This window comes from Equus quagga, chromosome 5 (assembly GCF_021613505.1).
Source record: "Equus quagga isolate Etosha38 chromosome 5, UCLA_HA_Equagga_1.0, whole genome shotgun sequence".
Classification (NCBI taxonomy): domain Eukaryota; kingdom Metazoa; phylum Chordata; class Mammalia; order Perissodactyla; family Equidae; genus Equus; species Equus quagga.
In genome coordinates, this window is record NC_060271.1 from 95,996,267 (window position 1) to 96,021,307 (window position 25,041).

Sequence of the window (25,041 nt, forward strand, 5' to 3'; positions counted from 1 at the left end):
TTCTAGGAAATTTTAAACCTAACTTCATATATGGCATGAAAATGTATGGTATCTCTGAGTTATTGAAAACAATCTGTCATACTGAAGCATAGATCGCAAGAAGGAGGCTAACAAGAAAAGAAAATGGAGAGACTGACATATTAGACCCTGAAACCTCTCTGCTCTGCTAAGGAATTTCTATTTTATCTCAAAGCCAATAGGAAGGGAAATAAATATTTAACCAATGGAACCATATAACTGGATTTGAATTGTAAAAAGAGATATAAGCCAAAAAATGAAGCCTGGAAGTTTGATATTATGGTCATTGTCAATAATTCAGGAAGGATATTATGAGAGCTTGAACCAAGGCAGTGACATTTAGGATTAAGAGGAGAAGATGCATTTAAATGATATCAAAGAGGTTGAATTACAAGTCAATAGTTTTCTTAAGTTCCGTACTTTAAAAAGGCATTATTATATTACAAAATTCATTGTCCTTTAAAATATCATAAGCGAAAAAGTAATGAAATATTTGAGTGGATCTTATGTCAAATACAATTGTAAATATATTTTCACCCAATATCAAGGCATCTAGACATATTAAGCAAATACTAATAGATCTGAAGGAAGAAATAGACAACAATATAACAAGACTGGGGAGTTCAATACTCCATTTTCAACAATGGATAGATTGTCCAGACAGAAAATCAATACGGAAACATTGGACTTGAGCTATACTTTAGACCAAGTGGATCTAATAGACATATACAGAACATGTCATTGAATAGCAGCAGAATTGTTCTTAAGTGCAGATGGAACATTCTCCAAGATAGATCATATATTGGGTTTTAAAATAAGCCTTAGCAACCTTGAGAAGATTGAAATCATACCAGGTATCTTCTGACCATAAGGGTATGAAACCAGAAATCAATAACAGGAAGAAGTCTGGAAAATTCAAAAATATGTGGAAATTAAACAACACACTCCTGAACAACCAACAGAAACCAAGAAAAATTCTAAAAGGAAATAAAAAATATCTTGAAACAAATGAAAATGGAAACACAACTTCCAAAACTTACAGGATGCAGTAAAAGCAGTTCCAACAGGAAAGTTTAAAGTGATAAACACCTACATAAAAAGAAAATAAAAAAGATCTCAAATAAACAACCTAACTTTACATCTCGATGAACTAGAAAAAGAAGAACAAATTAATCCCAGGGTTAGCGGAAGGAAGGAAACAACGAAGATCAATGAATAAAATTAAAAGACAACCTATAGAATGGAAGAAAATATTTGTAAATCGTATATCAGACAGGGAGACAATATCCAAAATATAAAGGAACTCATACAAATCAATATCAAAAAACAAACAATTCAATTAAAAAATGAGCAGGGGACCTGAATAGATATTTCTCCAAAGAAGACATACAAATGACCAACCGGTAAATGAAAAGATGCACAACGTCACTAATCTTTAGGAAAATGCAAATCAAAACCAGAATAGGATATCACCTCACATCTGTTAAAATGGCTATTATCAAAAACACAAGAGATAACAAACGTTGGTGAAGACGTGGAGAAAAAGGAGCCTTTGTGCACTGTTGGTGGGAATGTAAATTTTCACAGTCACCATGGGAAACAATATGGAGGTTCCCCCCAAAATTATAAATGGAACTACCATATGGTCCAATAATCCTTCTTCTTTATGTCTATTGGAAATGAAATCACTGTCTGGAGGGTTATCTGCACCTCCATATTCATCACAGCGTTACTCACAGTAGCCAAGACATGGAAATATCCTAAGTGTCCATCAGTGTGTGAATGGATAAAGAAAGTATGATTTTATATGTATATATATGTAATGAAATATTATTCATATATTAAAAAGAAGGAAATCCTGCTCTTTGCAACAACATGGATGGATTTTGAGGGCATCACGCTAAGTGAGATAAGTCAGACAGACACAGCCAGATACTACGTGATCTCACTTGTTTGTGGAATCTAAAAAAGTCAAACTCAGAGATACAGAAAGTAGAATGGTGGTTGCCATGGATGGGAGGGTGGAGGAAATGGGGAGATGTTGATTAAAGGGTATAAACTTCCAGTTATAATATGAATAAGTTTTGGTAAAATAATATACAGTATGGTGACTATAGTTAATACTGTACTATATACTCGAATGTAATAAAAAAAGATAAATGCTCTCAATGCCAAAAAAAGGTAATTATGTGAAGTGATGGAAGTTTTAACTAACCTTATTGTGGTAATCACTTTGCAATGTATACATGTATCAAATTATCATGCCATAAACCTTAAACTATTGTTGTATGTCAATTACATCTCAATAAAACTGGAAAAATAAGAATTTATAGTTTTGCTTCATGGAAATTAAACTAAGTTAAATGATAAGCACAGACAGGGAAACACTTGCAACTGAAAAAACCAAACCTAATACCCAGGTACAATTTTTAAATTACTGAAAATAAATAAGAAAAAGGCAAATAACAAGAATATTATGCCAATATTGCAAGACATTTCACTGGAGAGAAAATAACATAGGCAATGAACATAAAAATGTTTCCTCTAAGTAGTCACTAAGGAATTGCAAATTAAAACATGAATTGGTTCTAACCACTGAGAGAGAAAGGGATCATGTAAATGTATAAGAAAATGAGGGGAGTACGAGAAGATATTTGCTATCCTTGCATCCAACAAAAGACTCTTTCTTAAAACTCAAATCAACAACAACAACAACAAAATCAGACAATTCAATAACAAAAATGGGCTAAAGTTTTAGAAATGGTCACTAAGCATACGTAAAAGAGGTCAGCTTTACTAGTCCTTAGGGAAAAACTTGTCAAAACTATTAGATGTCACCACACCCCCACAGTGATATCTCAGATTTAAAAAGGCAGAAAATACCAAGTGCTGGCAAAGATATGAACAAATTGGTTGGATGATAAATTTGTAAAACCACTTTGGAAAAGTGTTTGACAATGTCTACTACAACTAAATATATCCATACCTTATGACACAGCAATTGTGTCACTAGGTATATTTTCAACAGAAACGCATACATATATTTACCAAAAAATTTGTACTGGAATGGTCACTGCAGCACTACTCACAAAACCTTGAACGGGAAACTACTCAACTAGCAATCAACAGTAGAATAGGTAAATCTATTGAGCTAGAGCAACATGATGGCCTACTATATAGCAATGAGAGTCAGTAAACTATGACTTCACACTGTGAATTATTTCAAAAACATAAGGTTGAGCAAAAGAAGGAAACAGATGGTTTAGTATTATACAATTCCATTCGTATAAAGTACAAAAAATAGGCAATACTAATTTATGTTTTTAGAAATTAGGATAGTGCTTACCCCCATTGGGAATGGCTAGTGAACTGGGAACATGATAAACAGTAAAAAGAACCAAAAACTTCCTCCTAATTAGTAACTAATTTACAATCATGCCCCTTTCTGAATTTGTATATTAGAATAAAAATGTTTTTTAAAAGAATAATGTTATTGACTTAGGTAGAATGTGAAGATATAGGTATTCTGATACATGCTGATGGGTATAGAAAAGGGCAAAGCCACATCAAAGGTCCATTTAGCAGCCTTATGAAAATTAAATATGTACACATCCTGCAACCCATTAGTTCTACTCTATCCTGAAGAATAGTTGCACCTATAGGAGGACTATACAAGAATATCCATTTCAGATTATTTTTTAAATTGTACATTAAAACCCTTTACACCTACTAATAGGTCTTGGCGAACTTAAATATGCTGTATGCATTCCATACATGAAATATACTTTGTAGCAATTCAAATAATTAATGAGACATATGGACATGGAAAATACTCTGTGATATTGTTATGGGAAGAATGTAGATATTTTTCTATAATAGCAACTATTATAAAAAAGTAAAAAAAGTTATTAAAATTGTAATTTTATGTCGTGTCACAATTTAATTGTATATTGAAATATAATAAGGTCATGCACCATATGACCTTTCGGTCAATGATGGACCGCATAGTACAATGGTGGTCTCATTAGACTATAATGGAGCTGAAAAATTCCTCTTGCCTAGCGATGTCATAGCTGTCCTCACATCGTAGCACAATGCATAACACACGTTTGTGGTGATGCTGGTGAAAGCTCCACGCATCTTATTGCCCCTGAAGATCTTCCAGTGGGACAAGATGTGGAGGTGGAAGACAGAAATACTGATGATCCTCATGCTGTGTAGGCCTAGACTAACGTGTGTGTTTGGTCTTAGTTTTCAAGAAAAAAATTTAAAAAGTTAAAAAACGTTTAAAAAGTTAAAAACAGAAAAAAGCTCATAGAATAAGGGTACAAAGAAAGAAAATATTTTTGTGCAGCTGTACAACGTGTTTGTGTTTTAAGGTAAGTTATTACAAAAGAGTCAAAAGTTTAAAAAATTAAGAATATTATAAAGTAAAAAAGTTACAGTAAGTTAAGGTTAATATACTACTGAAGAAGAAAAATATATTTTTATACCTTTAGTGTAGCCTAAGTGTGTGGTGTTTGCAAAGCACTCTTAGTGTACAATAATGACTTAAGCCTTCACACTCATTCTATACTCATTCACTCACTGAATCACCGAGGGCAACTTCTAGTCCTGCAACCTCCATTCACGGTAAGTGTTCTATACAAGTGTGCCATTTTTTATCTTTTTCTTTTTTTTTTAAGATTGGCCCTGAGCTAACCTCTGTTGCCACTCTCCCTCTTTTATTTTTCCTCCCAAAGCCCCAGTACATAGTTGTATACCCTAGTTGCAAGTCTTTCTAGCTTCTTCTGTGTGGGATGCCACCACAGCACGGCCTGATGAAGGGTGCATAGATCCATGCCCAGGATCCAAACCAGTGAACATCAGGCTGCTGAAGTGAAGCGTGTGAACTTAACCACTTGACCACAGGGCTAGCCCCCATTTTTTATCTTTTGTACTGTATTTTTACTGTACCTTTCTATGTTTAGATATGTTTAGATACACAAATACCATTGTTTTATAACTGCCTACAATATTCAGTGCAGCAACATGCTGTGCAGGTTTGTAACCTAAGAGCAATAGGCTATGTCATATAGCCCAGGTGTGTAGTAGGCTATACCACCTATGTCGTGCATGTGCACTCTATGATGTTCGCACAATGATGAAATTGCCTAACGGTGCGTTTCTCAGAATGTATCCCTGTTGTTAAGTGGCGCATCACTGCATAAATATATAAAACATATTCATTAGTTTATATTTGATCACACTTAATGCATTTATATTATACAATACTCATAATTATAATTTAAAAATTAAAACAGGCCAGTACTCTGTAATACATAGTGTTAAAAACACACGTGTACACTTACACAAACAGGTATATGTACACATACCTGTGATTATTAACATAAACATTATATATAAATATTATAAATATTTAATTAAAAACACATTGCTCCAGACAATACCTATTTAAAAAATTTGATTCTTAAATCTTACAGAAGACAAAACTATGATGTAAGACATTGAAAAAAATAAATGTATGAAATATTTCTTGTTTTCTACTGTGAACAAACCAACATATCCTTTTTGTTTTTACAGAAATAACAAGAGGCAATTTTGTTCAAAATAATTTGTCAAAAATTTCTGAGTAAAACACAGTCTATTAAAAAATGTAATATATAAATAGATATCTAGGGAAATAAAAACAGTGAGTAAGTGCAAGAGTAAAGAAAAGAATTATAATGAGCAAAAAATAAATCATGAAATGTGATGCAAATTTCAGAAAAAGTGTTTTTCATCTCTAAAAATTGTAAATGGGCTAAAATCACCTCTAAAATGGCAAAACCTTTAGGTTTGGATTAAAAGTTATGGACCAGCCTGGTGCATAGTAGTTAAGTTCATGTGCCTTGCTTCGGTGGCCCAGTGTTCGTGAGTTCAGATCCTGGGCACAGACCTATGCACCACTCAACAGGCCATGCTGTAGCAGCAGCCCATGTAAAGAATAGAGGAAGATTGCCAGGGATGGTAGCTCAGGGACAGTCTTCCTCAAGCAAGAGAAAAAAACAGAGGAAGATTAGTAACAGATGTCAGCTCAGGGCTGGTCTTCCTTACCAAAAAAAAAAAAAGGTTAATATCTGACGTTTGATATCTATAAAAGTTTTGCTTAAGCCAAAGTGAAGTAGAAAGTTTGATAATAAAAAGTAAAAGTTAGATGGATAGATCCATATAACTTTACATTTTATATTCATCAGGCATATATTATGATAATCATTTATATATAATGTATATTTGTGTTTATGTACATAAAAAAAAACAAGAAGCGGCCAACCCTGGTGCCCTAGTGGTTAAGCTCAGTGCACTCCACATTGGCAGCCTGGGTTTGATTCCAGGGCTTGGACCTACACTACTCTGTTAGGGGCTGTGCTGTGCTGGTGGCTCACATGCTGAAAAAAACAGAGGAAGATTGACACAGATATTAGCTCAGGGATAATCTTCCTCAGTAAAAAAAAAAAAAGAACAAGAAGGATAGTGACAAATTAATACGTCTGTAAGAATTAGTTCAAAAACGCTCATTGATACTGAGAACATATGCAAGTTTTATTAAGCAAAACAAAATACTTTAAGAAATATTATCATTTAAGAAATATTATATTATTCATGGGTCAAAGAAGACATACACATTCAAGTTACCAATTATTTATTAACTAGTAAGAAAAGAATCATACATATGAAAAGCTATAGTATATATTCAAGATGCTTTTATCAGCAAACACATAACATTAAATTCATGTCATTGTGAGTAAAAAAAAGGATGATTTCTTCACACATGCGGAGAAATCAGGTTTCATGTTTTTTGATAAGCACCATAACTTTATCACAAGCTGTATGACTTACTGGGATTTAACACGTACAAAAATGAAACCTGTTAAGAAAGAAGAAATATTTTTAAAAATATAAGTGAATTCTTTCCTCCTTTCTCCTTTGTTCTTTATATTTCATATTGTCCCTCTCCCTTCAATTTCTCGTTCCTTCCTGCTTTCCTCCCTCCTTCCCTTCCTTTCTTCCTTCCTTCCTCCCTCCTTTCCTTCCTTTGTGTGTAAATCTCCTTTCCTGAGTCTAGCTTATTTACGCAGGAGGAGATAAGCTGAGGACAGCGTGACAGGAGCTCCGTGTTCTCACCTGCCTCTCAGGAAATAGTCAATGCTCCCTCATGAACCCACAGCTTATCAGCTCAGGAAAAGTGATTACAAAATTGGGTTTCAGTTTATTAGCGATTTAACTTGCAAATTGCCTTTTTGCCTCCCTGGGATTCAGCCAAGGCTATTAGATGCAGAGTTGGACCATTCCCTCTTGCTACCCTCCTTAAGTTTTGACATTTCATTATACGCATCTTTAATTCTTTTTTTTTTTAACAAAGGAAATAGAGAAAGAAAATATCACTGAAATGTTGTTTGGGTTCTTTTTTTTTTTTTAATTATTTTATTTTTACATTCCTTGCTCAGATTCTTAAGAGAATCATTTCAGAGATTTTGAATGGATGCATTTGGAGGCCAGACATTAATGAGGATAAAAACATCCCTGGCATTATGAAAGCAGGCCTCCATATGTCTGACAAGAGCACAGCAAAGAATGCAAAGGTGGATATATAAGAAGTAAACAGGGATATGAAAACATAGAAGATCAAGAATTTAATCACAACTCAGTGCATCAAGTTGGAAGTGGCGTTTGAATTGTGCCTTGAAACTGATAGATCCAATGTAAAGTAACCATGGAGCAAGGCATACAAAACCTCTCTGAGCAGGGAGGCAGGGACAGCACAAGGAGAGGTGGCAGGGAGAACAAGGTCTTAAGAGTCAGAGCGATAGGAGTTAAGAATCCCGCTCTGGCACACCTGGGCTCTGTGACAAAGATTCCGTCCTGCGAATATAACAATGAATGTAACAGTGGTATCTAAATTACAGGAGTGTTAGGAAGATTATATGAGAAAATGGAATTTAAAATGCTTAGCATAGTTCCTGGGGCATAAGGAGCACTTGCTGGACTGAAGTTGTTATTCTTGTGGCAATTAAGAAAGTAGTGAGAACTTTGGTGTATTTGCACCAGAGTGTTGGGAAATTGGTGTGTTTAGAAACTTAAGATTGAGTCAAAGTGTGGAGGCCTTGAATATTTTATTTACTGGTTTAATTTTGAGCATAGTAATGGCATGGTCACATATGTATTTAAAAGGTAGTCATTGGGATTATCTGGCATGTTTAGAAGAAGGAAAAGATTAGTGACAAAAATCAGATAGGAAGGGTCTAAAAAAGCCTGGAAAATTTAGAAAAAACATAGAACAAAGTCAGTAAGTATGAGCAAGAGAATAGGTTTGTGGTAAGAAAAGTCTCTCAGTATTTAGGATGATAAGGATAGTAACATTTTCCTCTAATGTTCATTTAAAACTATTTCTTGAGCTCTTTTCGTGTTCCAACCACTGTTCCAGGAGCTGGTGACGCAGAAGAGGTGCAAATCCTCACACAGGCTACGCTCAATTAGGAGACAGCGTATTAGATGTACAGTCAATACATAAATAAATAACTTCAGACGTCGGAAACATACTGAAGATTTTAACAGAAACATTTTAAAGTGATAAATAGTGACAAAGATAAAAAAAGACAGGCTACTTTAGATAACCTGGACAGGTAAGCAGACTTATACACTTTATATGTGTAATTGAGGATAAGTTTTATAAAAATAAGGATTTAAACAATTTTTCCTTCAGTTTTACTAGTTTATAAACAATTCACTTCCTCTGCTAAAGGCCAGAACATGTTTCCAGAAGTTTGCAATTAAGGCACTGGGAACTGAGTAGAGAAAATATCACGTCATCTCCAACCCTGCTAAGATATTGTCTTACTTGCTCCAAATAAGTTCATGGACCAAGAATAAACAACGGCTTGTCTGTTTGGCATTAAATTTCCAAGGTTCTGCAATCTAAAATAGTCTAAGCCTGTTTCATGCTTCTGATTATTTAACACTTGAATATCAATCTTCCTTTCCTTCCTTCCTCTTCCATCCTTCCTTTTTCTTTCTCTCTCACCCTTTCTTTCTCTCTCTCTTCCTCTTTTCTTATTTTCCTTCTTTCTCTTTCTCTCTTCGTTTCTCTCTTTTTCTCCCTTCCTTCGTTCTGTCCTTCCTTCCTTCCCTCCTTCTAGCTATTAATTTCTCTTTAAGTAGGTCTTCACTGCTTCCCATAAGTTTTGATATGTTGTGTTTTCATTTCCATTTGCCTAGAAGTATTTTCTAATTCTCCTCATGATTTCTTCTTTGATCCACTGATTGTTTAAGAAAGTGTTTAATTCTCACGAATTTGTGAATTTTCCAGTTTTCTTTCTGTTATTGATTTCTAGCTTCATTCCATTTTTGTTGGAGAAGATACTTTGTATGACTTCATTCTTCTAAAATTCACTGAGACTTGTTTGTCACCTAACATATGATCCATCTTGGAGAACATCTCGTGTGCACTTGAGAAGAAGGAGTTCTGCTCTTGTGGGGAGCATTCTGTAAATGCCCATTACGTCTAGTTTGTTTATAATGTTGGTCAAGTCCTTTATTTCCTTATTGATCTTTTATGTAATGTTCTATTTATTATCGATAGTGCTATATTGAAGTCTCCAACCATCCTTGTAGATTTGTCTCTTTCTCCCTATATTTCTGCCATTTTTTTATGTTATATATTTTGGGATTCTATTGTTTGGTGCACATGGCTTTGTAAATACCTTGTATACACCAGTACTTTTGAATGTCCTAATTTCCCAAAGAATCTGCCCCAGCTTTTTCTCCTAGGCCTTTGGTGGTCTTCTGTATGTCTCAACCATAATCTTTTGCCCCAGGCATCTGTGGGTAGTTAGTTCTACTTGCAGCATTTTCCAGCTACATTCACTGCTTTGCTGGTCTGAGTTCTGATTTAGGCACAACAGATTTGAGCACTTGAACAGTCCTTCAGGGAGCTGAAGATAGTAAAGAACAAACTCAATAATTTGCAAATGAGATCTACTTTCCTCACTCTGGTACATGGAACTAGAGACCTGCACTGGGCACATGGGCAGCCTCTGGTTCAGGACTGCCACGGCTTAAGGGAGGCAGTGAGGCAAGGGCAAATTAAAACAAGGGAAACCTTTCCTAATGTTTCCAGGTTGCCTTTTACTTGATTCAGTATTCACTGGTTTTCATAAATCTTTGACTGTTTTCCAGAGTTCTCACAAAGTGAGTTCTGAAATTCTTTTTTTTTTTTTTGATATTTCTGTCAGAGTACAAGAGCTTAGAGCAACCTGCTCCATCGTTATGCTGTTGTCATTGCTCTGGAATCTGTGCTTTGATTAGGTCTGTAGTTGTTACAGCTGCCTACTAATGTTTGTGAAATGCCAAATACTGGATAAGAACCTTAGCTTAAAACAGAAATAAGGGTTTGCAACTCTTTCATTCATAAACTCCATGATCTTGGAAGGATTATTTAATCTCTCTGACTTAATTGTTTAGGGTATGTAATCTACAGTGTTATTTATAGACTATATTTAGGAAAAAATACAATCATAAAGTGCCTAAAAATAAAGTATCCAATAAATATTATTTCTCCTTTCTGTTTCTTCTCTATATTCTAAGACGACAAGCATTCATTTCTAATGCTTCTCTGCTCTTCTCTAGAGATGTCATCAAGAAATGTTTGAATAAGTTCATAACATTTGTTCAATAAGCAACCGGAAAGAATTGAAAGAAACCTTGTCTTAATTTTAGAAGATTAATTTTCCAATTCCTTCTTTCTTTTTTTCCTCCCCAAAGCCCCCAGGACATAGTTGTATATTTGAGTTGTTGGTCCTTCTAGTTGTGGCATGTGGGACCCCACCTCGACGTGGCCTGATGAGCGGTGCCGTGTCCACGCACAGGATCCAAACCAGCGAAACCCTGCGCCTCCGAAGCGGAGCACGTGAGCTTAACCACTAGGCGACGGGGCCAGCCCCTAATTCCTTCTTTCTTATATACTGGATATATGTCTTTGACCTACTGACTTAAGTTTTCTGGTCCTTCTCTCTTGTCTGTAAAAAAGAGGCTATTATATCTAAAGAACAGAGTTTTGGGGAAATTTTACAGAGAGGTAAATCTGCTTATCATAATACATAGTACAGAATACATTCACAATATTTTTAAAAATAAATGGATGAATCAATGCATGGATGATGCTGAAGCCTAATGGTACATGAAAAGAAATAGTTTATGAAGATAATGCCCAGCTGTTCCCACTTAGCAAATACCTACACAAAGGAATAAAGAAATGGAGATGACGAATAGTGAAGAACTGTTATTTCCTATTTTAGAATTATGTGGAATAGTAATTTTTAAGCAGTAAAGGAAGGAAAAGTCAATAAAGGTCTCAAAAAATAACCTTTAACAAGTCAATCAATGCATCTGCACATTTTCTGTGAAATGAAAATTAAGATAGTTTGCCAAGTGCGCATGAGATTTATTATGATATATACCACTCTCCACCCTGTGTTGAAAGGCATTGCCCCACAGAAGGATATGAATTATTTCTCACAACACATTTGAGCTCAGTGTTAAGAAAAATTGGTGACAAATATGTTATTCTTCTTTTATGAAAAGAATTAAGCACTTTATGCTTACGAATACACTGGGGTTATTTTGATGAAATTTCGCAATAGTTAAATTTCCCGTTTGGTCACAAATGGCATATGAAAACAGGCCATTAACTACATGAATTTTGTTCTCCCTGACTACCAGTGTCCCATGTTTCACAATTACTTAAATGTACTATGCAACTTACTATTTACAAAAAAGTGACTGGTAAGAATGTCTTGTGTATTCTGTCACCCAAATTAACTATCTATACTATCTATACTATGGATACAACCCCAGGACAAGGTGAACTAGAGTTGCTATAAACTGGTTATACAGATCCTTACTCACTGTTAATTTTCAGAGCAGAAGAGTTCCCTACAAAATGTAAAAACAGGAAATGTGTTTGCTATGTGTATATTCACCCAAGGCTCAATGAGGAGCATGTACCTATTTCTTTAGCAACAAACATATAGCCTTAAGAATAGCATTAGCATCAAGACACAATAGCAAGAAGAAAGGAGTATAAAGAGATTTTATGTGCAGATGGTGCCATACTATTTATCACTAAGCCACAAACAATTATCCTGGAAATATTGAGATTAATAGGCCCATTTAGTAAAAGAGCTAATTGTGAGAGGCATTGGGATAAATCTGAGCTATTTTCCATATCAAAAGTTTTCTCTAGGGCAACTGCATTTTCTACAGAGTTATAACCAAACCACCAATGCCAGAAAAATTTTTTCTACAATTTTAGGATCCTTTATTTCATGGGAATCCGATTACTCTGGGATTGTGGGGTTATATGCAGATAAATCTGGAAGGTGGCACTGTCTAAGGGATGCCAATTATCTGCAACATATCAGAAGTTCAGTTTCCTTCATACATCTGAATTCTCTCTCCTTTTTATACTTCAGAGCCTAACACAACCCAGCCTGTTTATAGTAGTGATTTTCAATTAATGAATATTCATGAACAGAGAACATTTGAAAGGCTTTGGATTTTTCCTATGCTGATAACTGGGGGATTTGATAGAGCTTCCTTAAGTCAACATGCAGTAAACAAAGCTAGGCCAAGAAGTTTTACGGCAAGAGAGTAGGCCATGAAGCTGCAGAGCAAAGCTGAATAACAGAGAAACAGGAGACTGAGTTCAGAAAACAGATTCTAGTCCCAGGTCCTTAGCTAGTTGCGTGATCCTGAACAAGTCAGTCATTGCCTCTGCCTCTTTTCTGTGAAATGGGATTAAAGATCCTGCAATCAGATGGGATCATATAAGAAGCACTTTATAAACAATAAAATATGAAAAAAAAGGTAAACATGTTCGCTTTGGTTGTTTCCTACAAATTGCATAATTACACTCATCCCACTCAAAAGCAAGTGTTGAACATCTTTCTGCTAAACATCTTGGGCTGGACTGTAAATTTTAGTCGAAAGACTACCATGTTAGAAGCCAGAACATTCTTAGAATCCTACTGAAAAGAAAGCATTTGCAATTTGTATTTATTTGACTACTTGTTACTAAGTTGTATTCTTTTTGAAAAACTCATAGAAAATAAAGCAGAGCAAACACTTCTTATTTTGAATGCCATAATTTTGCTCCTCACATGATATAGCAATATTACAGTTTGAAAACTTTAGTGGAAAGAATGATGGGAGAAAATTGAAATCATTAAGCTAAATGTCACCATGCGTAACTTAGGCTACCTATATAAATAACTGCCAGACTTAACTTTTTTGATTAGCTGTAGCTAGACGGAGAAGACATTCATGAACAACTAACAGCATATATAAACACTTAGAAGTGTATTTTCTTCTTTAGCATGAAGTAAGCTGGAGATGATAATAATAAGCATATTTTCTCATGGCTATATCTGATCAGGCAAATTCCTTTGCTTAATTAGGGTCTGTCCTTGAAAAAATTGGACTAAACTTGGAATGAATTAGATAAAATACTAAAAAAAAGTAAAGGAATATTTACTTCACTGGCAAGCCAGGTCCACAGCCAAGGAAGAAACTGTAATCATTTCAATTTGATACTTCTGTAAAGTGCAATAAATATATTACTAGTAAAATAAGATTTATAAAGAAGTGCCAAAAATAGCCTCATTTTTTGTTATTATTAGATTCAAAGACATGCTATTAATCTGTGAAAATGCTATACGAGTTTCTGAAATGTTTCCTCTAGATTCCGTACTTACATCCTCACTGGCATTAACAAACAGCCTGGGGCCAGCTATCAGGCTGCAGACCAGACTTTGAGCAGCTAATTTTTTTTCTGTAAAGGGAGGGAGAGTAAATATTTTAGGCTTTGTGTGCCACATGGTCTCTGTTATGACTACTAAATCTGGCTGTCATAACACGGAAGTAGCAGTTGACAAGGCATAAATAAACGGTCATAATTGTATGTTGCAATAAAACTTTACTTATAAAAACAAGCATTAGCCAGGACTTGGCCTATGGGCTATAGTTTTCTATCTGCTTGAAGCTATGACATCCATGGTATCTGTCAATATAATACACAACAGAAAATTCTAAAACATTGACATAAGAGATTATCGATACAAATTCCAAGGATAGTTGGAAACTTCTATCTGGATTAATGGAATGGGGTGGAATAAGGTGAGGGAAACAGATAACTGAAGGAGTCAAGGCCTAATTTAGGGCAAAGCACATTGAAAAGTGGGAGGCAAAAGCATGGTGTCTCATCCAAAGAAAGAATAGTCTCCGTGGCCAGATACAGGTGGGATCTGTGTGCCATATGGTGGTTAAGAACTAATGCTCTGAAGCCAGACTGCTCTGGGTACAAATCCTGACTTCGCTATTTATTAACCCATTAAAAAAAGAGAAGTAATGATCTTGGGGAAGTTTCTCCTCCTCCTTAAGCCTTTATTCTCATAGTAAGATGGAAAAGTAAACTACTCAAAGGATTGTTGAGATAATTAAATGAAATGTGTGCATTGCATTTAGCACTCTCCCTGACATAGTAGGCATTCAAAAATGTTGGTTGTTATTCGTTTCAGGGTAAATCTTGCCTATGAGAGATTAAGCTGTAATTTTTTTTTATGGACACTTTTGGTGTGCTATAGTTAAGATGGTACTTTAAAGTATCAAGCTGTGAGGAAACAAGGAAATTTTGTACAGAAGTAGCATCCTGCTGTTAATCATGAGACCTGATTATAATCCAAAAGAGTTGCCACAGTTTGTTCAACTTTTCTTCAGTCTCTTAATTTTTAATAGGGGGATACACTCAATCAAATATTTCTTTCCTTCGCAGTGTAGACTTGTGTGGTAAAAGGAGCACTGGGTTAAGACATAGCATTAGCTTCCAGTACTTTCTTTGCCACTGACTAGCTATGAAGTCAAATATGAGTTGCTTAAACATTCCAGGTATCATTTCCTAATCTATTAAAATGAAGCTTCCAATTGATGACCTATAAGACCTCATAAAAGAAATTACCTTGTATCAGATTTATCTTTACTGGTAATTCTCTGTTTGAATATGTAACTGTTGACCCTTTAAACTATGGTACTTTCTCTGCCAAGGATAACCAGGATTTACAATGTCTCATTTTGCTTTCAGCTGAGGAGATCATATTTAGAAAGATCTACATTATCAGGAAAAAAAAGGAATTATGCTTTCGTATAATCTGAGCTTCCAGTTGGAGTGATAGCGCCTAAACTACTTAAGGCATGCAGATAGAATAACAAATAGAGCAATTATTAATGCCTAGTGAGAAAAAAGAATAGTCTAGAAGATCAGCCTGAAAGGTAATATTCCATAGCAACAGAGTAGAGAGTGGAGTCTTCTGGTCAGAAGAGGCTGTAGGATTAGTGACTTTGGAAAGAAAAACAGAAAGTTTTTGATCCTCTTCTAACAATATCTATTACTAAGGCAGATTTTGTTTTAACTTTTTTTATCTCCATCAAAATAACTAGGTAAGTATATAAATAGATAGATAGACAGATAGATAGATAGACAAACAGAGATAGATAGATGATAGATAAAAACTTTGTCACAGGAAGGTGGAGAATGAATAATATTTATTCAATTTGGACCCTTAAGTTAAATTTTTTGTAAGGTGGGTAAGATCTTGTCACTACCTTCAAAAAGCAGTAATCAATAAAGTGTCTCTTTGGTAACCCAACAAATATTTATTAGCAGAACCAAAAATCCATTCCGACTTCCATCACTTAGTGATACTTTTGAACTTGTTGACTGAATCTGCTGCTGCTTTAAAAATTGCACAAAATGTATAAATATAGCAGTCATAATTATAGAATAACTACAGAAAAATATAAAGCTATCATAAAAATAACTTATGATTACACCACCATGAAGTGATCATTCTTAATATGAGAGATTCAGATACTTTTTAAAAATGCTTTTCTTGTAAAAATATAGGAATGACAATAATAGTGCAAATATTTTTTGATATCTTAATTAGTTTAACATTCTGTCTTCAGAATTTTCTCATATTCTTAGCTGTTTTGAGACTGCCTACACATGATCTCATCAAAGTGCTTGACAAAATGAATATAGCTAGTCGCTACATAATGTATATTATGTTGCGTTTGACGTTTACTATTCCAAATAATGGTTAGATAAACATGATTTTGTATGTATATTTGTACCTGTCAGTATTTCTTTAGGATAATTCTTGGAAATGAAATTACTATTTCAAAGTCTTTGAATATTGTTAAAGAGTTTTGTATGTGTATTGCCTAACTTATGTTGAGAACGATTGTGCTTAAAATATTTTCTTGAAATAAAGTATTATTGTTCGCTTCTACCAGTAACTTATCTGTATGCATGGATCTTTATATTTCTACCAATGTAGGACAGTATAATATTTTAAAGTTTTGGGTAGAATATTTCACAATTGCTTATTATATAGTCTTTCCCTTATTCCCATATATTTTTTTTTGGTTGTTGTTGCTCTAGAACACAGGATTCATTTATTTTTTTATGACTATAATGATTATAAAATATCTTCTTTCTCTGTAGAATTGAAAATCATGTTATGAGACATGTAATCTATTCTCTCTTTTCTTAGTGTTCCACACTCTTTTAAAGATTACTTGTTACCCAGTATGTCATCAATAAATATTTATTTAACCAATAAATGAATAAGTTAATTGATATTTACCAGTTAAGGTGAGTATGAATGGATATATTTAGGTCTTATTTCTGGAATGTGAAATGTTAATTATTTTTAAGAGTTTTTTCTTAATCTTGAGATTCAGCAACAACTGATTTATTTGATGTACAGTTTTCATAGTAGATAAACTTCTTTCTCTTTCTACCAATTAGGCAAATGTCAACTAGCTTAGTACCATTGTGTTGTCTGTAACGTATTTTCTATCCTTTTAAAAGCTAATATGGGGTCATGAAAAAGTAGCTGCATCAGACTGATCTTTCAACCCCCAAAATTACAAAAGCTGGACAAAACAAATCAAACAACTTTTGTCAACAGTAGAAAGCACCAGCCATCCATGCAAAGGAAGCACACAAGGGAAACTCATATTCACATTGAAATTCTCCTTAAGGGAACTTTCTAAATCATTGCTTATAGAAAGTGATGGTTTTATTGGTCAGAGGAAATAAAGAGAGTTGACTTGTCAAGACAGCTGGAATTTGAGATAGAGGAGAGAGTAGCGGAGAAAAATCCTTGAAAATATGTATAAAAATTCTCTCACATCCTTGGCTGACTCCCTTTTCTCTAGTAGTCTCACACGTTATGGGCACTTCAGTCTCCTCAGACTGTAATCCATTTCTTCTCTACTCTGTGAGACTTCTGGGGTTTGTTTGGCTTCTTGTGCTGTTTGTTGTAGTCTGGAACTACTTCCCGAAAGCAAACTGTCTGTTGCCATTATACAGTTGATCTCAGTTCTTTTCCTTCTCTAGGGGATCACAGCCCTGCGCTGTCTGTTAGCCAATAACTGAAAACCATTGTTTGATATAGTTTTCTGGTTTCCAGTTGTTTAAGATGGGAGAGTAAGTCCAATGCCTGTTAATCCTCATGGTCTACAGTGGGAGTCTCTACACATTTACTTTCACAATCCCAGTGAGGCGTTATGAGATACCAAGTGCTACTAAACTTGTTTCCTAGTGATATAGTTGTGTTTTTGTTTTCTTTTGGTTAATTTTCTGGTTTTTGTTGGTTTGATTCTTTGTTTTTCCCTACCTATATGATCCGATAAATACACCTATTGTAGAGCTACGCCATCAATATTTACTGACCTGAGTAAGGTTTTTAGTAATTCACCTTCTTTCATCTTTCTCTTTGTTCTTTGGCCAAGGGAAAGCTAGAGAATCATCACTGTCTGCTAAAATGACTGTGGACTTGGTTGACACGACCCTGTTGGATCTGAAGCCACTTACTAACTCTGGGATCATAGTGAATCTGTGTAACTCTTCTGAGACTCAGTTTCTTCAGCTACAAAATGGGGATACAAATACTTATTTTGAAATATTCCTTGTTTGAAACAATGAATGAGTTACATGAAATGTGGTATCTGGCATATATTTCATATAAAAAATATGAGACATGGAAATCTATATGCTATATAAAAGAATAGAGGAAAAAACTCATATAGGAAGAGTGTGAAATAGAGAAAACACCACAGAATTTATGTGTACGAGGGCACTAATCAGTAAGTCCCTTCTTGGAAAATTTATTTGACCTTTATAAACCTCACTTTTCTCATTTTTATAATGAAATGGTTTAAGTTGGTAATTCTGAAAGTTATTTATAAAAATTTATATGATCTAGGCCTATTTAATACCACATCTTAACAAACTGAGCTAACTGGTCACATATAAAGCTCATTTTTTGCTTATTTTTCTTTTCTTTTTTTTAATATTAAGCACCAGCCAGGAGATTTTTGTGATTACTTGTTATCACAAAAAGAGATTATTGGGGATCTGGACCAGTGGCTAAGTTCACGTGATCTGCTTTGGAGGCCCCCGTTTTGAACATTTGGATCCCAGGCACAGACCTACACACTGCTCCTTAAACCATGCTGTGGCGGTATCCCATATACAAAATAGTGGAAGGTTGGCACAGATATCAGCTCAGGCACAATCTTCCTCAAGCAAAAAGAGGAAGATGGGGAACAGTTGTTATCTCAGGGCCAATCTTCCTCACCAAAAAAAAAAGAAGAAGAAGAGGTGATTGTATTATTGTATGTTTGTATCTTGTATTTTTGATCAAATACTTCTCTGTTTTTGAGTCATACCATGTAAAACATTCTATTAGTCTGCCTCATTTTATCTCATAAATCATCTGTAAGGCTTTTTACTTTTTGCTGAGGAAGACTAGCCCTGAGCTAACATCTGTGCCAATCTTCCTCTATTTTATATGTGGGTTGCCATCATAGCATGGCTGATGAGTGGTGTAGGTTCCTACCTGGTATCCGAGCCTACAAACCTGGGCTGCTGAAACAGAGCACATCGAACTTAACCAATAGACCACGGGGCCAGCACTGTAAGGCATTTCTTTGTGCTTATTTATCTCTATAACTTTCCCTGTGTGGGGTGTCTGTGCTAGGACATTATTTAATAAATTTCCCCCAATATTTCCAGTATGGAAACACAAAGGTCCTGGAGATGTCTCTTTAACGGTTCAAAATAGAAATTAATGAGGTTGCGGAAACTTATCTGAAGTTAAATTCTTGTTTTTCACAGCACTTAACCAGAGGAAATTGTAAAGCTACATGGGAGGTAGGAAAAAGCTAATAAAAACAAAGACCACCTACATTTTTGTTACTTCAAAAATGTAGATGCTACGCCTGCAATGTTTATTGTTTTCTGATGATGTCTGTGCACTACTGAGATCTTGAAAGCTGATAACGAGAATGTCCACATATACAAAAAAAAAATTAAAACAAACACCAAAACTTTGTATTTCAATATTACCCATCATTTTGCAATTATATTATCACTCAAGAGACTGTGCCCTTTCTTCCCCCAGTGCCTCCATCTAACGTATAATTGTCTTGTGCTCAATTTCTTCTTCACCAGCCTGGCCAAGATAGAGGTCAGGATACTGATCTGAGGAGCCTGAGCAAGCAGAGGGAGGAGCAGGCCTAGTCTTCCTGTAGAGGCTGGAGCAATCTGAGAGTCAATGACCAATGTGAGACTGGAACCACAAGCACCTGGGCCAGTACGCAGCATTTTAAAAGTGCTAGACAGCACTGGTCCAAGGTAACCTGTTAACAACTATGGAGAACTAAAGAGAGTTAGGGTGAAGGGGAGGAAAAAAATTCCTGAATCCCAGGACAGTACCACAGATACTTTTTATCAAGCATTTTTAATTTTTTAACATAAGCTTTGAATTTTAATAAAATACCATAATTCCTCTCATTACATCTGACGTAATTATAGTACAAAGTTTTATATCACTATTTTGATATGGAAAACATAATTCTTTGCAATTCCGTTTCATCCTTTTTAGTATCTACATAGGACGAAGTGAAATGCAGATGTGAGAGGATCTGTTATTTTTACCTGTCATCTGCATTTATAGAATTAAATAATATTCAAACACAAATCAATAATAGAAAGAGAAATCTTTGAAAGAGTGCAATTTTTGAAAAAGAGATATAATCCAATTGAGAAATATACAAAAGATCTAAATCGATATTTCTTGAAAAGAAGATCTACAAATGGCCAATAAGCATATGACAACTCCATATTATCAGTCTTTAAGGAAATGCAAATCAAAAGCACAATAAGATACCACTTCATGCCTACTAGCATGGCCGCGCTATAATAATAATAATAATAATAATAATAAAAAGACTGGCAATTACAGCTGTTGGTGAAAATGTGGAAAAATTATATCTCTTATACACTGGTAGGAACGTAATTGGTGCAGCTGCTTAAGAAAACAGTTTGGCTATTCCTCAAAAGTAAAACCAAGAGTTATCATTTGACTCAGCAATTCCACTCCTAGGTTTATGACTTTAGACAGCAATAAAGTTCCTCTCAGCTTGACTAAAGTTTAGACTGGTTTCTTCCTGACTATAGGCCACTGACCTCCCTTTCTTAGAGCGTTTACTTTATAATTGCAATTTTTTTCTCTTTTCCTTTGAGATGTAAATCTTCAGCCAGTCTCTTGCCAGTTTTAGAATCCAAGGACCTGGGAGCCATTCCTCTAAATCTAAGGAGATAGTGGCCCTCTCTCTCAGTCACTGTAGGAGAGTGAAAGCCTTGCTTTCATAAGAGACAATTAACAAACAAAGATGGCCTAATCGCACTGACCAACCTCCCCCACAGTTTCCTCCAGTACTTTTCCATTAGCTCACTCCCACATTTAAAACTCTTCTCATCTGTTGTTTCAGCAGAACTGAGTTGAACCTCTCTCCTCTTCTGCAACAGTCTTGAGTAAAGTCTTCCTTGCCTACTTAACTCCATCAGGTACAATTTTTCTTTAACACATATACCCAAAAGAAATAGAAAGATGCATCCACACAAAAAGTTATACATGAATGTTCATAGCAGTTTTATTTATAATAGTCAAAGAATGGAAACAGTCAAGATGTCTATCAACTGATGAACAGATACATCTAATGGGAAATATCCATACAATGGAAATTTATTTGACAAAAAAAAAAAGAATATGTGCAACAACGTGAGTGAGCCTGAAAATATGTGAAGTAAAAGAAGCTAGTTACAAAAGATCACACATTGTGTTATTCCGTCCACATGAGGTGTCCAGAATAGGCAAAGTGTCCAGAATAGAGAAAGCAGATTGTTGGTTACTTAAAGTTAGGGAGCTGAGAGGTAAGGGGGAAGTGACAGCTAACTGGCACAAGTTTTCTTTTAAGGAGGATGAAAATATTTCAAAATTAGAGTATGGCAGTGGCTGCGCAACACTGTAAACACTAAAAAGCATTGAATTGTGCATTTGAAATGGGTGAATTATATGGTATGTGAGTTGTAACTTAAAGCTGTTTCTTTTTTAAAAAGTTCTTCCCAACGCTGACATTCTCTGTGCCTTAGACTTTTTTCTTTATTATCTAATATATCATATATGTATTTCTTCATTTGTCTGTTGTCTGACTTCCCACCAGATTGAAAAGTCTATGTAAGCAGAGTTTTTGTTTGTCTGTTTTATTTAACATTTCTTAGTCTTAAGAATTTCTGGCACACAGTAGAGTAGATATGTTAGTCTGGGAAAAGCAGAGGCAGAAACAAGCTTTTGTGAGTGGTAGTTTATCCTGGGAAATATTCCTATGGCACAGGAGTGGGGAACTGAGAAAATGAAACAGTGAAAGAGGAAAGCCAATAAAATGATGACTTCCAGTGCTGTTCTCCACTGCGGAAAATGACACTCAATGCAATTGGGACCTCTAGGGAGATTTATATATGAAGTCCATAAATACTGCCCACAAAAAGAACAAAAACACTCTTAGCTCCCATAATGTAAGAGCTATCCCATTAGGATGTTCACTGCCCTGAGCTTTCAGTAAAGCGTACATAAGTGCAAAGTGGGTTTGTGCAGGTTTCCCTGTCATAGAGTTAGAAAAGCCCAGGACAAGAAAGCAAGAAAGAGCAATTTTGGTGAGGCAAAGCGCAAATTAGGCTACTTCTGCATGAATCTGCTTGTCTCAGCAATGGCTGGAGTAAGGGTTAGGCAGAGAGGGTGTGAGGTAGGGCAAAATAAGTGTCCAACATACTAATCAGACTTGATGGATACAATCCAATTGAGAAATATACAAAAGATCTAAATCGATATTTCTTGAAAAGAAGATGTACAAATGGCCAATAAGCGTATGACAACTCCATATTATCAGTCTTTAAGGAAATGCAAATCAAAAGCGCAATAAGATACCACTTCATACCTACTAGCATGGCTGACCCCATGGGTTCCCCTGACCCCGTTCAAAAGAATATGGTCAATAATACTAGAAGAACCTAAAATATCCACTGGGGTCCTGAATCACTCCCCTTAGTATTTCCCCTCATTTCACCGTTCCAAAGAACTCATGTTCCTTGCTTTTATTTTCCCTGGCTCTACAACTACCAAGTGTTTCCACACCTCAGCTTCTGATTCTTTCCTAAGGCCTCCTTTATCTGACTGTTTGTACAAACAAATTAATTTCCTTCAAATTTCAGAACACCCTCTAAAAAGACATCCCAAAAAAGGCCCAGTGTAAAGACAATCCAATGTATAATTATAGACCCTGAAAGGTTTCATGCATTCTGATACCGTTAGCTAACAAGCCAAACAAAACTAGACAGTTTTTGGTGAATGGGAGCATATTTTCCATATAGTGGAACACTTAGGCTGTAGTCAAAACTCTATTGAATGTACATCGAATGTTGAGAACATAGGTGAAATCTTCCATCCTACCTTAATAATCCATTTCTAATATAAAATAATAAGCTACTTTCTATTTCTTAGTTCAGAAGTCTACACATTTGTAGGAACCTAAGTGGGAATAATGCCCCACTAACCCCTTTGTCTCTTGCCAAGGGTGTCCTGGGATCATGGGATGAAGTGACCCACATGGAGTAAAGATCTGGTCTGTAAAGAAGAGCCATGAGTGCCTCTGCCTTTGGGAAACCTAAAAGCCACATCTCAATCGGTAAACTTCCATTCTAACCATGACGTCATCTGGACCCGATATCTGAGTTCCCAGTAGTTTTTACTCTACCATACAGACAAGACATTTGCCAATGTTTGCATTAGAGACAATATAAAGTCTTTCCAGAAGATTTTTCAAATAGCAAAACTGATTGCAATCTTCCACAATTGCCCTCTTTGGCAGGGCTGGGGGAGTTAACCCTGGCTCCTGAACACTACTCTTTGATTACATAGGCTGATGTGATGGTCTCCTTAGGCTGATAAAAACATCCTAGTTAACACTGTAATAGTTTTCCTCTTCCCACACATTTGTGCACACACACATCATGATGATAACAGATAGGCGTGTGCTTCTTTTCCTTCCAGATGATGAATACTAGGACCACATATCTCATAGTTGGTCTGTGTTTTGTTGAAAATTAATTACTTCCTCATAGTTGTAAGACACCAGCAAATATATTATTCTAAGATTTGAAAGTTTTCTAGATTGCAGGTGTAATTTTTTCCCTAAAAAAGACATATAATCCTCCATGATTATCTATGATACAGCAAGAGTCCATGCAGAACATCTCTCACACCACTATTACTTTGATGTATTTTCTAAGGTACTTGTCAAATAACTGAAATATGTTTAATAATATAGTGGCTATATCACAAATCATGTGTTTGACTTTATTTACCTAGTATGTTGGAATTTATATAAGAAAATACATTTTAATCTCAACAACTTTTTTCCAGAGACTAATACAAGTTTTCATATGCTTCATATCAAATCTTCATAATCAATAAATCAAACTATTAGTAAACTATAAGTTCCACTCTTATCCAAAATCCATTTTGTATTGTCTGATATGAGCAATGGTGATGTTGGCTGAGATGTTTCAAATTCGGATATACTCATCCACTAAGGCACAGGCTAATGAAGTGTATGTACAAGGAGTGTGTTTGATCCTTAAGGAAGGAAGGCACTGTGATGTGTCCCAGGCTTAGGAAACTAATCAGTTTCTTTCTGACAGTTCCAGGTAAATTGCAGACAACTATCATCTCCCAACTTGACCAATAGCATATGGGTAAGAATGTGTTCCCACCTACTTTCTCTTGTTGTAGAAATAAAATCCTTTCACTTATTATCAGTCTTCATTTTTTTCTTTTTATCTGTTTGCTAGCTGTGGAGTTACATCGGTATCCTTTCATTCATACTGTGTTTTTTGTGTAATTTGGTGCCAGGCATAGTGATTCCTTACCCTTCTATAGTTCTGGAATGAGGGGTATGCTCCAATCTCTTAGAATGGCAAGATTACATATATCAAACATCAGGACTGATTAATAACATGACATGTAGCCAAGCATCCACATTACAAATTCTCTATCCAGCATCTGGGATCACCAAGGAATTCAGTACCTTCCTACTACAGATGTAGTTATAAATAGTCCTTCAAGGAAGGCAGACGCCTCAAATAACCACTGCTTTTGAATCACAGTGAGTGCTCCAAGGTGACTGGGTAAAAATATTCCAATTAGAGTCAACATGTTTCTGACACATCCTCATTTATGCTATGCATGAGGCAGGCATTTCTGTATCTCCCTACATGCTTTCATGCTCACAGGTTTTATGCAGGGCTAGTTCCAATGAAACAACCATTGGTGTCAGTGTTCCTGAAGCACCAAGTGATGTCTCTTCTGAGCTCATAGCTTGCAGAGTCCCAGGAACAATCACTCCAGATCCTTTCTGCTCTGGCAGCCAATTTCCAGAACAATAAAGTAGACACAATGCTATTTTTTCCAGAGACTTTCAAATAGACAATCTCAAAAACTTAGCCATTATAGCTAGTGCTTT